Source organism: Bidens hawaiensis, unplaced genomic scaffold (assembly GCF_021521415.1).
Source record: "Bidens hawaiensis isolate Kalapana, Puna unplaced genomic scaffold, B.hawaiensis_p1.1 tig00010668_1, whole genome shotgun sequence".
NCBI classification, from domain to species: domain Eukaryota; kingdom Viridiplantae; phylum Streptophyta; class Magnoliopsida; order Asterales; family Asteraceae; genus Bidens; species Bidens hawaiensis.
In genome coordinates, this window is record NW_027491816.1 from 541,281 (window position 1) to 555,670 (window position 14,390).

Genomic DNA, 14,390 nt, shown 5'->3' on the forward strand with positions numbered 1-14,390 from the left:
AGCCCAAAAGTGTATCTAGAGGCCTTATTTCAGAAAAATAAACGGGATAACCCGCCTAAGGCCGGTTACCACAACGTGGTCCACGTTCCAACGGTCGTTTTGACTGGTAGAACTCTAGAAACGGAGGCCCGTAGCCCAAGTTAAGCCCATTTTCGTGAAGCCTCTTTTGAAGCGCGATCTTGGGCCTCCAGAATCATAATGGCCCGGTCTTCTATACTTGGGCCCACATCATTCCCCCCTGGATAGAAAAAATTCGACCTCGAACCAATAGCACCCTCATCATCAGAAGTGTCCCCGTAATAAGGTAATAAAATGTTTCACATTAAACACATCAGAACAACGAATGTGACTCGGCAGCTTTAGATGATAAGCATTTGAGTTTATCTTCTCCACAATTTCCATGGGTCCAATCTTCTTAGCTGATAACTTGTTGTATTCCCCAACAGAAAAATGATCTTTTGTCAAAACAGCCCATACAAAATCACCTTCTTCAATTTCAACCTTTCGTCGTTTCTGATCAGCAGCCTGCTTGTACTTTGAATTGGCTCGAACCAGGTTGTCATGCACATCTTTATGAATCTCATGTAGCCCTTCAACAAAATCTTTCACCTTCTTAGGAACAGAACCAGGAACGAGAAGTGACATCAGGTCAAGGGGTCCCCGTGGCTGAGCAGAATAAACCACTTGAAAAGGACTAAACCCGGTACTTCGATTGACAACATGATTATGAGCAAACTCAGCTTGACATAGTTTTTGATCCCATGCCTTGACATGTTCACCCACAAGGCACCGCAGTAAATTTCCAAGTGAACGATTAACCACTTCAGTCTGCCCATCTGTCTGAGGGTGGTAGGCACTACTGAAATTGAGCTGAGTATTCACAATCTTCCACAGACTACGCCAAAAATGACTTAAAAAACGAGTGTCCCGGTCAGACACAATAGGAGTGGGCAACCCATGCAACCAGTAGATATCTCGAAAGAACAATTGAGCTACATTAACTGCATCTGTCGTCTTCTTGCAAGGAATAAAGTGAGCCATTTTAGAAAACCGATCAACAACAACAAATATCGAATCATGACCACGATGAGTACGCGGTAATCCCAACACGAAATCCATGCTAATATCAACCTAAGGCTGTGAAGGAACAGGTAAAGGCATATAGAGCCCAGCATTAGTAGCGGTTCCCTTTGACACTTGACAGACCCTACAACGCGTCACAAACCGGTCTACTTCCTTGCGCATAGTGGGCCAAAAGTAGGAAACTTGCACCAACTGTAAAGTACGGTCTCTTCCAACATGTCCTTCACCATGTAACTGTTGAATTATTTGAAGGCGAAGACTTGAATCTGGAATACATAGTTGATTTCCCTTGAAAAGGAAACCTTCATGCACTAGGAAATCTGACCTCTTCCCAGATTGCACATCCTACAAAACAACAGAAAAATAAGGGTCCACCATTACCTGTTCCATGAAGGTGTCTACACCCGGCACACCAACCCTCATACAGACAAGCAAATTGCTCCTCCTACTCAAAGCATCTGCCACCCGATTCGAAACCCCAGACTTGTGTTTCACCACAAAAGTAAATTTTTCCAAGAAAGCCATCCATCTTGCATGCTTATGAGACACCTTGTCTTGACTAGGAATATGCCTCAAGGAATCATGATCCGTAAAAAGAACAAACTCCTTATGGAACAAGTAGTGGCGCCAATGTTTCACAGCCTGGACCACCTGATGCAGCGGTAAAAACAAGAATGAAAATCGAATCATGTTGATTCTAAGAATACCCGTGAAGAACTTCCCAAAACTCTCAAAAAAGACGTATATCGTAAATAAGATAAATAATTGAACCTGTTGATTCACACGAATACCATGATCAATTCTTCCAACTATCGTTGATTCACGAAGAATACCGATAATTAGGTCCTTCACACACTAACACACACTATGATAGAGAGGAAATGATTTTTTTTATATATTCCAAACCTTCTTGGGGGTCAACAAGGCAGGGACAGCACAAGGACTCATGCTTTCCCGAACATACCCCTTAGAAATCAAGTCTTCAACTTGCATGCACAACTCCTCATTCTCATTAGGACTCATTCTATAGTGTGGCTTATTAGGCAGTTGGGCACCTGGCTCCAAATCAATATGATGCTGGATGTCACGCAACGGGGGCAAACCATCTGGCAATTCATCAGGAAAGACATCAACAAATTCATCAAATAATGGAGCCATTGCTTCAGGAATTTCAGCCTCCTCAGACACTTCCTTCCCTATCAACACGGAAAGCATTTCTGCATCCTTTAACTCCTCTTCAAACTAATTAATAGTCAAATAATTACCGGAAGACTTCGTGGCCAACTCTTTTGGCTTGCTAGGAACAAGAGTTAGCTTCACACCACCAAACATAAAACTGTAAGTATTTGAACGCCCGTTATGTTCAATGCTACGTTCATACTCCCAAGGTCTACCCAACAACAAGTGACATGCATCCATAGGAACCACATCACACAAAATATCATCTTTATATGTCGTACCCACAGAAAAAGAAACAAGAGCTCGCTTGGATACCATTACCTCGCCTCCCTTCTTAAGCCATTGTAGCTTATACGGTTTGGAACGACTCTCTGTTTTCAAAGCAAGCTTACGAACTGCCTCTTCTGAGATCAAGTTATCACAACTCCCAGAGTCAATAACAAAGGTGTAAACCTTCCCTAAGATAGTACACGTGGAGTGGAATATGTTATGCTTTAGCCAATCATCACCATCCGCCTTTGGTGTATAGCAGGAACGCCTAACCACCAAATTCACCCCCACATCACCGGTCACAACCTCTTCCTCATACTCGGGTTCATCGTCATATTCTGGGGCCTTTTCATATTCTTCATATTGTTCATCCTCAGATTCAACAAACAAATGTCTCTTACCCGCTTGTTTACAGTCAACTTGTCGATGGCCTGTCTCACCACACTTGAAACACTTCACCCCGCTACTACTAGCCCCCTTAGAAGTTGACCCGGTGTTTTTGACCCCTGACCTATGCTGACTTGGCACGACACGAGGTCCTGCACTACCCGACCCCGAATTTCCTCCAGCAGGGGCTGGTGAATATGAACCGCCCACCCGACGGTTTTGTTTTTCAAAAGCCAACGCCCTTTGGTATGCCTCGACGACCGTTAACGGATCAAAAAGATTTACAGATTCCATGATCTGAATCCTTAAACCTCCAATATATCGAGCAACGAGTTGTTCATCAGTTTCTTGAATATCATTACGAGCAATCAAATGATAAAATTTGGTCGTATAGTCATCAACCGATATGGATCCCTGCTTTAGATTCTGCAAACGTTGATACATCAACCGTTGAAAGTTGTGGGGTAAAAAGGTATCCCGCAAACACTTTCTCATCTTGGCCCATGTCACGATCCGTGACTTTCCAAGTCTATTTCGTGTCATCTTCAAATGTTGCCACCATGCCGACGCCCTCCCACGTAGCAGGGTAACGATTAAAGGTACCCGCTTATTTTCAGGAACCTCTCGGAATTCAAACACCTCTTCTACAATAACCAACCAATCAATGAACCCTTCTGGATCCAAACTAGTCCCATCAAATTCAGGGATATCAGTTCGGATCCCAATATCCCAACGCCGGTTTCCACACCAAGTTCTTGCCTTGGTCCCCTCTCGTACCCCTCTTCGGAAGACGAATCATCATGACCAAAAAATGGATTATCGAAGTCACGCCCCTCCTTGTTTTCAGGGACCTGTCTTCTACGATTCATCAAGTCAGCCATTCGATCAGTGAGTTGATCGACCACTTGATCCAATCGTTGCTCCACCCGTGCCATAAATCGTTGTTCCAACTCTCGTTCGTAAACCTCATCGAGCGGTCTCTGTTGTCTCCTTGGAGGTATTTTTGAGCCAGGAATCCGGCTCTGATACCAACTTATGCAACGTACAATGAGAATCCAAAGGCTAAACACGTTGATTCTTGGAATACCCGTGAAAAATCCTTCCCAAACCCCCAAATTCGACCCAAAAGTCAAGAAATTAAAAAGTCAAAAGTTTTTTTATTAATTATGTTCAATGATCAGTCACATTACATTCATAACATATTAATAGAGAAGCCAAAATAGGTTTGTGCCGAAATAAACAACTAAAGGCCCAACAACAGCCCAAAACAAAACACAAAAAGTAGACGAAAAACATAAAAGTGGCCCAAAAGTGTATCTAGAGGCCTTATTTCGGAAAAATAAAAGGGAAAACCCACCTACTGCTTGTTAGCACAACGTGGCCCACGTTCCAACGGTCGTTTTGACTGGTAGAACGCCAGAAACGGAGGCCCGTAGCCCAAGTTAAGCCCATTTTCGTGAAGCCCCTTTTGAAGCGCGATCTTGGGCCTTTAGAAACATAATGGCCCGGTCTTTTATACTTGGGCCCACATCACATGCCCAAACCCAAACTGATACATATTCCTATATCCCAGAACTTATCCCATACCATTTAAAAAATCATCCCATTACACCTCCCAAATCACCACCCAGTCAAAGCCATATACCTTTAATCCAAATAAGAAACCCCTTACCTACTACAAGTTCCAGTATTATTCAAAGCCCAAGTCAACATACTCAACCAACCCAGTTTCCTGAACCCATTCAAATTTCACCAATCAACTCACCATCCCCAGGTGCAAGACTGATGTTGCTTGATAGACATTTTGATGTTCTTATTGAAAATTGTGATTTGTTAGAAAATGAAAATTTGAAGGAAAAGAACAGGGAGCTGGAGTCCTAGCTGGAAGACCTCAGATGCAATAAAAAGGGGGAGAATATACCTGTTGCGGGTGTGAATGTGGATAATAATGATGCCTTGAAACTACTTGTTGAATTATATGGCAGCAGTGATGAGGAAGATGATAAGGAAAGGGAGGCTGAGGCTGATATGAATTATGTGAATGAGGATAATGCTGTGAATGTGGCTGATGATGTGAATGTGATTGACAATGATATGATAATTGAAAATGTTGTGGAGGAGATAGTTGATAATGTGGTTGATAATGCTGAAGTGTTGACTGATGTCTTAAATAACAAAACAGCTATGGTTGAAGATGATTCTGAAGAAGCTGCAACTTATGGTGAAACTATTATTTTAACTGAAAAACTGAAGAACTTAATACTGATTATGATGAGGTAAGTTCTAAGCTAGTGAAGGCAATGGAAGTAGATGAAGAATAGGAGGAGTTGCTGAAAAAGATAGATGAATTTCCACCAATAGTTGTATGAGAGACTGGACCATCCAGACTCGTTGATGAGGATGATGAGAGAATAAGAGAGAAAGGAAAAGCAATGGTTGAGCATGAAGGCCGGCTGCAACCATTAAAAAGAAAAGAAATGGAATCAAGTGATTAAATTCTGTTTGTTGATGATTCTGCGGATGAGGGAAGGAAAAGACATGATCAAATTATAAATGAATGGATTCAAAGAGACATTCTTAATGGTTGTTTAACACATAAGGAGATTGATGAACAAAGTGTGATTATGGAGGAGTTTGAATTGAAAAAGAAGATGAGTGAAGAGAATGGGGAGATTGAATAGGAACTTATTGAAAGTTTACTGAAATTACAACAAACTGAAGAGGCAGACAATGCTCTGGTCATTGTTATACACAAATTTCAAGCTGAGATCCCTCAAGAAACTATACCAATTGTCGAACCCTCAAAAGAAAACACTGATAAGCAGTTGGTGACAGACTTTGATGCTGAATACAAGAGGAGATGATCAAATGTAACATCCCGTTTCTCGAGTTTCAGTTAATAAATGAAAAACGGGTTATTACGAGTCGGGCTAGTGTTGGGTAAATGGATATGGGTTATGGACTTGGGTTATGAAGGAAAGGAGGAAATACCATGGGCAAAAGCCCATGATCAATAAATATATATACCTTTAATCACCCATTTAATTTCATTTCACACATATTCCATACACCATCAAAACACACACTTAATCTCTCTCTCTCTAGTCTCTCTCTCTCTAGCCGAAACCACCAAGGAAAACCGACCCCGATCCAAGGTAATGATAGTATGATATTGTATGAGCTCAAATCGTTAGATATGGTCACGAAACAACGATCCGACACCATTATACTATTTAAGTAGCGAGATCCGGGTGGAATCGGGTATAAAGCTAACCTAAGATGAGCTTAGGGATCACCCAAGCTCAGATCTGGATCGAACATGGCAAAAAACGGTGAAAAACGAGTCAAAACTCGTTTTCTGGCGGCGCTGGAAAGTGGTACGAGGTTAAGAGGAATGTCAGAGAATGTTCTGACACTCTCTGACCTAACCCTAATTCGTTAGCGGAGGTCTAACGAACTAGCCGTGATTCGTGTACGGATTCGTTAAGGGAAGACTAACGAACTAGCTCCAGTTCGTTAAGTCCAATTCGTATGTTGACCAGTTCGTTACAAGGTTTAATTCATTATGAGGACTGGTTCGTGATAAGAGTTCAATTCGCTAAGCAGTTCAATTCGTTAAACATACCAAACGAATAAGGTCCAATTCGTTATAAGGAACAATTCGCTATAAAGGCCAATTCGTTATGAAGTAACGAATTAGCCAATTCGTTATGGAAGACAGAAGTAACGAATGAACCCCAGTTTGTTAAAGAGCATATTAATGAACTAGACTTTGAAAGAAGGACATAATGGTCCTTGAACTTAGAAAAAGAATGATTTAATTACAATGAAGCCCTTGAACTTTTAAGTAGCAAATTAATTAATGATTCAAAATGCTAATGGAAAATGTGATAAGACAGTTAATAGACCTCAGCCAGGGGCTCTGCCCCTTGGAACCTGCTAGGGGTTGTCGCTCCTAGACCCCGCTGCCCCTGGACCCCCGTTCGTTGAGGGTTATAACTGAACTATAAATACGATATGGATAGTGATAGTAATTAATATGCATAATTGTTATACAGTTAGTGCTGCACAGCTAAAGAGGGGAATAACCATAAACGGTGAACGCAACCGCATTGAGGTGAGTTTCTAGCCCCACTTTCGTATTATGTATTCGGGGCTGTTTGAATACTCGATGTGATAGTTAATACACTTACCTTAAATGGTAAGTGTATGCCTTGTATGATTTATATGTGATGATTGCTTGACGGTGCGTGAACGATCTTCGGATATTGCATGTACCGTCAAGTGGCAGTTAAAGATATGATTGATATGTATGATGTATGAATGATGTATGTATGAATATATATGATGTATGAATAATGTATGTATGATATGTCAATGGTACGTGAACGCTCTTCGGAGACTGCACATATTGTCAAGGAAAGCATATAAGACAGGTATTGTACAATGTACTAAATGTAGGGAACCGACCCTAATAATGTCGGCGAATGTAGGGAACCGACCCTAATAATGTCGGCGAATGCAGGGGACCGACCCTAATAATGTCGGCAAATGCATGGAACCGACCCTAATAACATCGGCGAAGGTTATAGGGCGAAATGCTCTTTAAAACGTATATGTATGAATGAAACTAGGTATGTAAGTATGTAAGTAAATATGAAGGTATGTACCTTCGAGTACATATGTAAGTATGTGGTTGTTTTGTATGTCGTCTTATTAACTAGAACTCACTCAGCGTAGCTGACTTTTAGTATGCACGCAGGTTAACATATTGAGACAGCTGGTTTGAGCAGGATACATGGCAAGATTGAAGAGGTTGGTATCAGAAGATTTGTCATGATTTTTTGATACAATGTTTTAATTATGTTCTAAAAAGACAAGTTACAAATATTTGTAATGAACGGTTGACTATTATTATTATTTCGGGAAAGATTTTAATTAACACTGATATTTAGAACTGTGTTTATGAGTAAAACCAACGTTAAAGTAAGGCACCGGTAACGAGGCCTTACAAGTTGGTATTAGAGAAAAGTTAGAGAGATTTAAGCATCCTACATGCTTAGACTCAAACAGAGAATAGGATTTCAGTAAGAAATGAAAGAATATGCCAGTTCAAGATAGCCATGTGTCACTCAAGCAAGCTCAGTAACGGTAAAGTGTATGGTTAAATGATGAATGTTAATGTTATCTTAACCGCTAGAGAAAGGATATGTGTATGTAGGGATAGGATTTCTTGATTTGTGATTGAATAATTGTTTAAGAGTAGAATTAGCACAAATAAACTCATGAGAGGAAGTGTATAGGACACGGAAAGTAACGTGATCAGCTAATCACAGCTGGCCACTGATATTACCAGTTAGCCTTACTATCCTTGTACTAAATGGTTCCTTAAGTGATGATGTTTGTGTTTCCTTATAGAATACGAATGGCTGGAGCTAAGAAAGTTGCTGGAAGAGGATGGCGTACGGGACGTCGTGGTAGGTCACGCGTTGTCCGTGAACCATCATTAGAAGCAGCTAATAACCCTGAGGGAGAAGGAAGTGCAGCCGGTGGAAATCCGAGTAACAACGAAGGAGTTCAACTGGACCCCATAATTCAAACTGCCATTGCTCAAGCGGTAGCAACTGCTGTGAAAAACATGAATCCTGAAAACTGTGTTGGGAGCCGTGAAGGAACCGCTGAAAGGGCGGAAGGTGATGGTAAAAAGAATGATAAAGGGGAGAGGGAAGAATCTAGCGTGGTTAAATCGGTGAAGGTGGATGATAGAAAAAGGGGTCGAGGTGGATGCAACTATAAGTCCTTCAAAGGATGTGATCCACCAAAGCTAACTGGTTTGGGAGACGCAATCGCTACTCTCCAATGGATAACTACTATGAACAAGGTTATCCGCATTAGTGAGTGCCGTCCCGACCAAGCTATGGGTTTTGCCACCCAATCATTTCTTGATGAAGCCATGTACTGGTGGGAAACTGTTGAACAAAGGAAGACCCGGGAGGAGATCAAAGCTATGCGGTGGGATGATCTGAAGGAGTTGGTAATGAAAAGGTTTTGTGCTGATGCGGAGGTTGAGAGTGATTAAATGAAGTTCTTAAGCCTAAAGGCAGGTGAGATGACATATCGCGAATACACCACTAAATTCAACCACCTGTCTAGGCGGGTGCCAGACATGGTGAACACTGAAGCCAAGCGGATCAAGTGTTACCTTAGGGGACAACCGCAGAAAGTTCGCAACTTGATCAAGGCTGGTAGACCAGGTACTTTTGATTCTGTTGTGGGGCTCGTGGAAAAGGTTTATGAGGACTTGACAGATGAGGTGGCTATGGAAGAGAAGAAGGAGAAGAAGTGGATCGCGCCTTCCAAACGACCTGGTACTCAGATGTGGAACCTCAAGAACAAGCAACCGAGAGTATGGGAGAAAAGGTCATGTAGGACGTGCGGAATGATGCACGCTGGAGAGTGCAAGTGGGGCACTGGGTCTGAGGTGTGCCGCAAGTGTGGGAAGTCCCATGGTGGGGAGTGTAGATCAGGGTCAAATGCCTGCTACAAATGTGGTAAAATGGGGCACTTTGCTCAAGATTGTTATGCGAAGCCCGCGTGTTATAAGGGCGGACAGACAGGTCACTTGGCGAGGACTTGTACGAGTGGTGAAGCTGGAGGGAGTGAGAAGAAAGATGCTGATCAAACGAGGCCGAGAACTAGAGCCTACACGCTGACCCAGGAACAAGCTAGGCAGATTCCTGATGTTGTGACGGGTACGTTCTTATTAAACGGTATTTCTGCTTCAGTATTATTTGATTCGGGTGCGAATAGAAGTTTTGTAGCTATGAGGTTTAGTAAACTAGCTAGAATGAAAAGTTTCCGAGTGTCTGAAACCTTCATAGTAGAAACCTCGGTGAAAATAATGAAAATGGTTAATGATTGTAAGATGGAGTTAGAGGGACATGAGTTCCCTGTTACTTTGTATGTTATGACCTTAGAAGGGTTCTATGTAGTTTTGGGAATGGATTGGTTATCCGAGTATGTAGCTCAGATAGTATGTAAGAGTAGGATAATAAAGCTAAAGTCTTTGGATGGCAGTGCGGTGACGGTTTATGGTGATAAGAAAAGTTCTGAGCTTAACGTCATTTCGATGATAAAAGCCGAAGGGTTATTAAGACGAGGGTGTGGTGCCTACCTGGCATATGTTGTCAACACGACGGCCAAAACGAAATAAATGAAAGATATTCCTATCGTGTGCGACTACCCAGAAGTATTTCCTGAGGATATTCCGGGGTTGCCACCGGAGCGAGAGACAGAATTCCAGATAGATTTAGTACCAGGAGCCCAGCCCATTGCGAAAGCGCCTTATCGTCTAGCGCCGTCCGAGATGAAATAATTGATGTCCCAACTGTAAGAACTCCTCGATAAGGGTTTCATAAGACCAAGTGTTTCTCCTTGGGTCGCGCCAGTATTATTCGTAAAGAATAAGGATGGAATTATGAGGATGTGCATAGACTATCGCGAGTTGAACAAGCTTACGGTAAAGAATAGATATCCTTTTCCAAGGATTGATGATCTCTTTGACCAACTGCAAGGTTCAAGTTGGTTATCACGAATAGATCTCAGATCAGGCTATCATCAGTTGAAAGTGAAAGAGGCAGACATCCCTAAAACAGCATTTCGGACGCGGTATGGACACTACAAGTTCCTCGTAATGTCATTCGGTCTAACGAATGCTCCCGCAGCATTTATGGACATGATGAATTGGGTGTGCCAGCCGATGTTGGATAAGTCAGTTATCGCTTTCATTGACGACATATTGATTTATTCAAGAAGCGAGTCTGACCATGCCGAGAATCTGAGAGAAGTGTTGGAAGTTCTGAAGAAAAAGAAGTTGTATGCTAAGTTTTCGAAATGCGCAATCTAGTTGCGAGAAGTGCAATTTCTAGGTCACGTGATTAATCCTGAAGGGATTACCATGGACCCAGCTAAGATTGAAGCGATAACTAATTGGAAAACTCCACAGAATCCGACTGATATACGAAGCTTCCTAGGTTTGGCTGGCTACTATAGGAGATTCATCGAAGGTTTCTCCAAGATAGCCGCACCGTTAACCGGTATGACCCGAAAGTCGATAGTATTCAGTTGGGGTAAGTTTCAAGAAGAGGCTTTTCAGGAGTTAAAGAAGAGACTCACGCAAGCTCCAATCCTTTCTTTACCCGATGGTGACGAGGATTTGGTTGTTTGTACTGATGCTTCGCATTGTGGGTTAGGTTGTGTGTTGATGCAACGAGGAAAGGTGATAGCTTACGCATCTAGACAGTTGAAAGTCCATGAGAGTACTAATCCGACGCATGATTTGGAGCTAGCAGCAGTAGTGCATGCTCTCAAGATATGGAGACACTATCTGTATGGTACTAAGTGTACCATTTACACAGATCATAAGAGTTTAAAGTACTTCTTCGAGCAGAAGGAATTTAACATGAGGCAGAGAAGATGGTTAGGATTGATAAAGGATTAAGACTGTGATATTAAGTACTACCCTGGTAAAGCTAACGTGGTCGCTGATGCGCTAAGCCGTAAGAATGAGGAAGTCATTGCAACAGTAAAGTCATATCAGCTAATTATGAACTCAAGCTTATGTGAAGAAATCATCAAGGTGCAGTCAGAAGTGTTGGTAGATGAAGGGCTAGTAAAGAAAGAAAGGATTTTCGGTCAGCAAGACAAGTTGATGGAAAACACGCATGGTGTTAAGACTAGGTTTGACCGTATGTGGATTCCACGCCATGGAGATCTCAGAGGTCGAATCTTAGATGAAGCTCATAAGTCAAGGTATTTGATTCATCTAGGAACTACAAAGATGTACCAAGATTTGAAAAGGGACTACTGTTGTCAGGAATGAAAAATGATGTAGTGGATTATGTTAGTAAGTGCTTAACTTGTTTACAAGTCAAAGCCGAACATCAGAAGCCTTATGGAAAGATGCAACCGCTTAAGATACCTGAATGGAAATGGGAACACATCACTATGGGTTTCATAACTAAGCTACCACGTACAGCTAAGCATCATGATACCATCTGGGTGATTGTGGACCGCTTGACCAAGAGTGCTTACTTTCTGCCTATACGAGAGGCTATCTCATCAGAAAGGTTAGCAAGCTTGTTCATTTAAGAGGTTGTATCCAAGCATGGAGTACTGTTATCGATTGTGTCTGATAGAGATACTCATTTTACTTTGAGGTTTTGGTAGAAGTTCCATGAAGCCATGGGAACGAGATTGAACATCAGTACGGCGTATCATCCTCAAACATATGGACAGTCTGAAAGGATGATCAAAACCCTTGAGGATATGCTATGTGCTTATGTTTTAGACTTTGGTGGAAGTTGGGATGATCATCTACATCTAGCAGAGTTCTCCTACAACAATAGCTACCATTCGAGTATTGGTATGCCACCATTCGAGATGTTATATGGAAGACGTTGTAGAACTCCATTATATTGGGGAGAGATTGGTCAAAAGGAGATGGGAAGTTTGGAAGTTGTTCAAGAAACATCTTCAAAGTTTGATAAGATTAAGGCAAGAATTAAAGCTGCTCAAGACAGATAGAAGTTGTATGCTGATAAGCGGCGACGACCGATTGAGTTTAACATTGGTGACAATGTGATGCTCAAGGTCTCGCCTTGGAAAGGAATTATTTGTTTTAGGAAGAGGGGAAAGTTGAGTCCGAGGTACATTGGACCGTTCAAGATTTTAGAGCGAGTATGTGAAGTGGCTTACAAGTTAGATTTGCCAGAAGAGTTAGAAGGAATTCACTCAACCTTCCATGTTTCCCATCTGAGAAATTGTCTGGCTGATGACACGTCGCACGTGCCATTAATGGACATTGAGGTTGATGAACGGCTGAACTACATCGAGCAACCAATCGAGATAGTTGATCACAAGGAGAAGCAGCTTCGTCGTAAAGTTATCCCATTAGTGAAAGTGATATGGAAAAATCGCAAAGGATCGGATGCCACGTGGGAAGCTAAGGATGAGATGCGCAAGTTTTATCCAAATTTGTTTATGTAATAGTTAAGTTTCGGGGACGAAACCTCTTTAAGGAGGGAAGACTTGTAACATCCTGTTTCTCGAGTTTCGTTAAATAAACGAAAAACGAGTTATTACGAGTCGGGATAGTGTTGGATAAATGGATATGGGTTATGGACTTGGGTTATGAAGGAAAGGAGGAAAGACCATGGGCTTAAGCCCATGATCAATAAATATATATACCTTTAATCACCCATTTAATTTCATTTTACACATATTCCATACACCATCAAAACACACACTTAAGCTCTCTCTCTAGTCTCTCTCTCTGGCCGAAATCACCAAGTAAAACCGATCCCGATCCAAGGTAATGATAGTAGGATATTGTATGAGCTCAAATCCGTTAGATATGGTCACGAAACGATGAGCCGACACCGTTAAACCATTTAAGTCGTGAGATCCGGGTGGAATCGGGTATAAACAGAACCTAAGATGAGCTTAGGGATCACCCTAGCTCAGATCTGTATCGAACGGGGAGAAAAACGGTGAAAAACGAGTTAAAACTCGTTTTTCTAGCGAAACCGCGTTTTTCCGGCGGCGGCGCCAGAAAGTGGTACGAGGTTAAGAGGAATGTCAGAGAATGTTCTGACATTCTCTGACCTAACCCTAATTCTTTAGAGAAGGTCTAACGAACTAGCTTTGATTCGTGTACTGATTTGTTAAGGAAAGACTGAGGAACTAGCTCCAGTTCGTTAAGTCCAATTCGTATGTTGACCAGTTCGTTATAAGGTTTAATTCGTTATGAAACCTGGTTCGTTATAAGGGTTCAATTCGCTAAGGAGTTCAATTCGTTAAACATACCAAACGAATATGGTCCAATTCGTTATAAGGAACAATTTGCTATAAAGGCCAATTCGTTATCAAGTAACGAATTAGCCAATTCGTTATGGAAGACAGAAGTAACGAATGAACCCCAGTTCGTTAAAGAGCATATTTACGAACTAGACTTTGAAAGAATGACAGAATGACCCTTGAACTTAGAAAAAGAATGACTTAATTACAAGGAAGCCCTTGAACTTTTAAGTAGCAAATTAATTAATGATTCAAAATGCTAATGGAAAATGTGATAAGACAGTAAATGGACCCCAGCCAGGGGCTCTGCCCCTTGGAACCTGCTAGGGGCTGCCGCTCTTAGACCCCACTGCCAGGGGCGCTGCCCCTGGACCCCCGTTCGTTGAGGGTTATAATTGAACTACAAATACGATATGGATAGTGATAGTAATTAATATGCGTAATTGTTATACAGTTAGTCGTGCACAGCTAAAGAGGGGAATAACCGTAAACGGTGAACGCAACCGCATTAAGGTGAGTTTCTAGCCCCACTTCCTTGTTATGTTTTCGGGGCTGTGTGCATACTTGATGTGATAGTTAATACACTAATCTTAAATGGTAAGTGTATACCTTGT

The 14,390-nt window shown here is 41.8% G+C and overlaps 1 pseudogene; it reads left to right on the forward strand.

Annotated features, from left to right (window-relative positions):
• Nucleotides 1–8,557: 8,557 nt before the first annotated feature.
• Nucleotides 8,558–14,390, forward strand: part of LOC143535853 (tryptophan aminotransferase-related protein 4-like) — a 29,741-nt pseudogene continuing 23,908 nt past the window's right edge.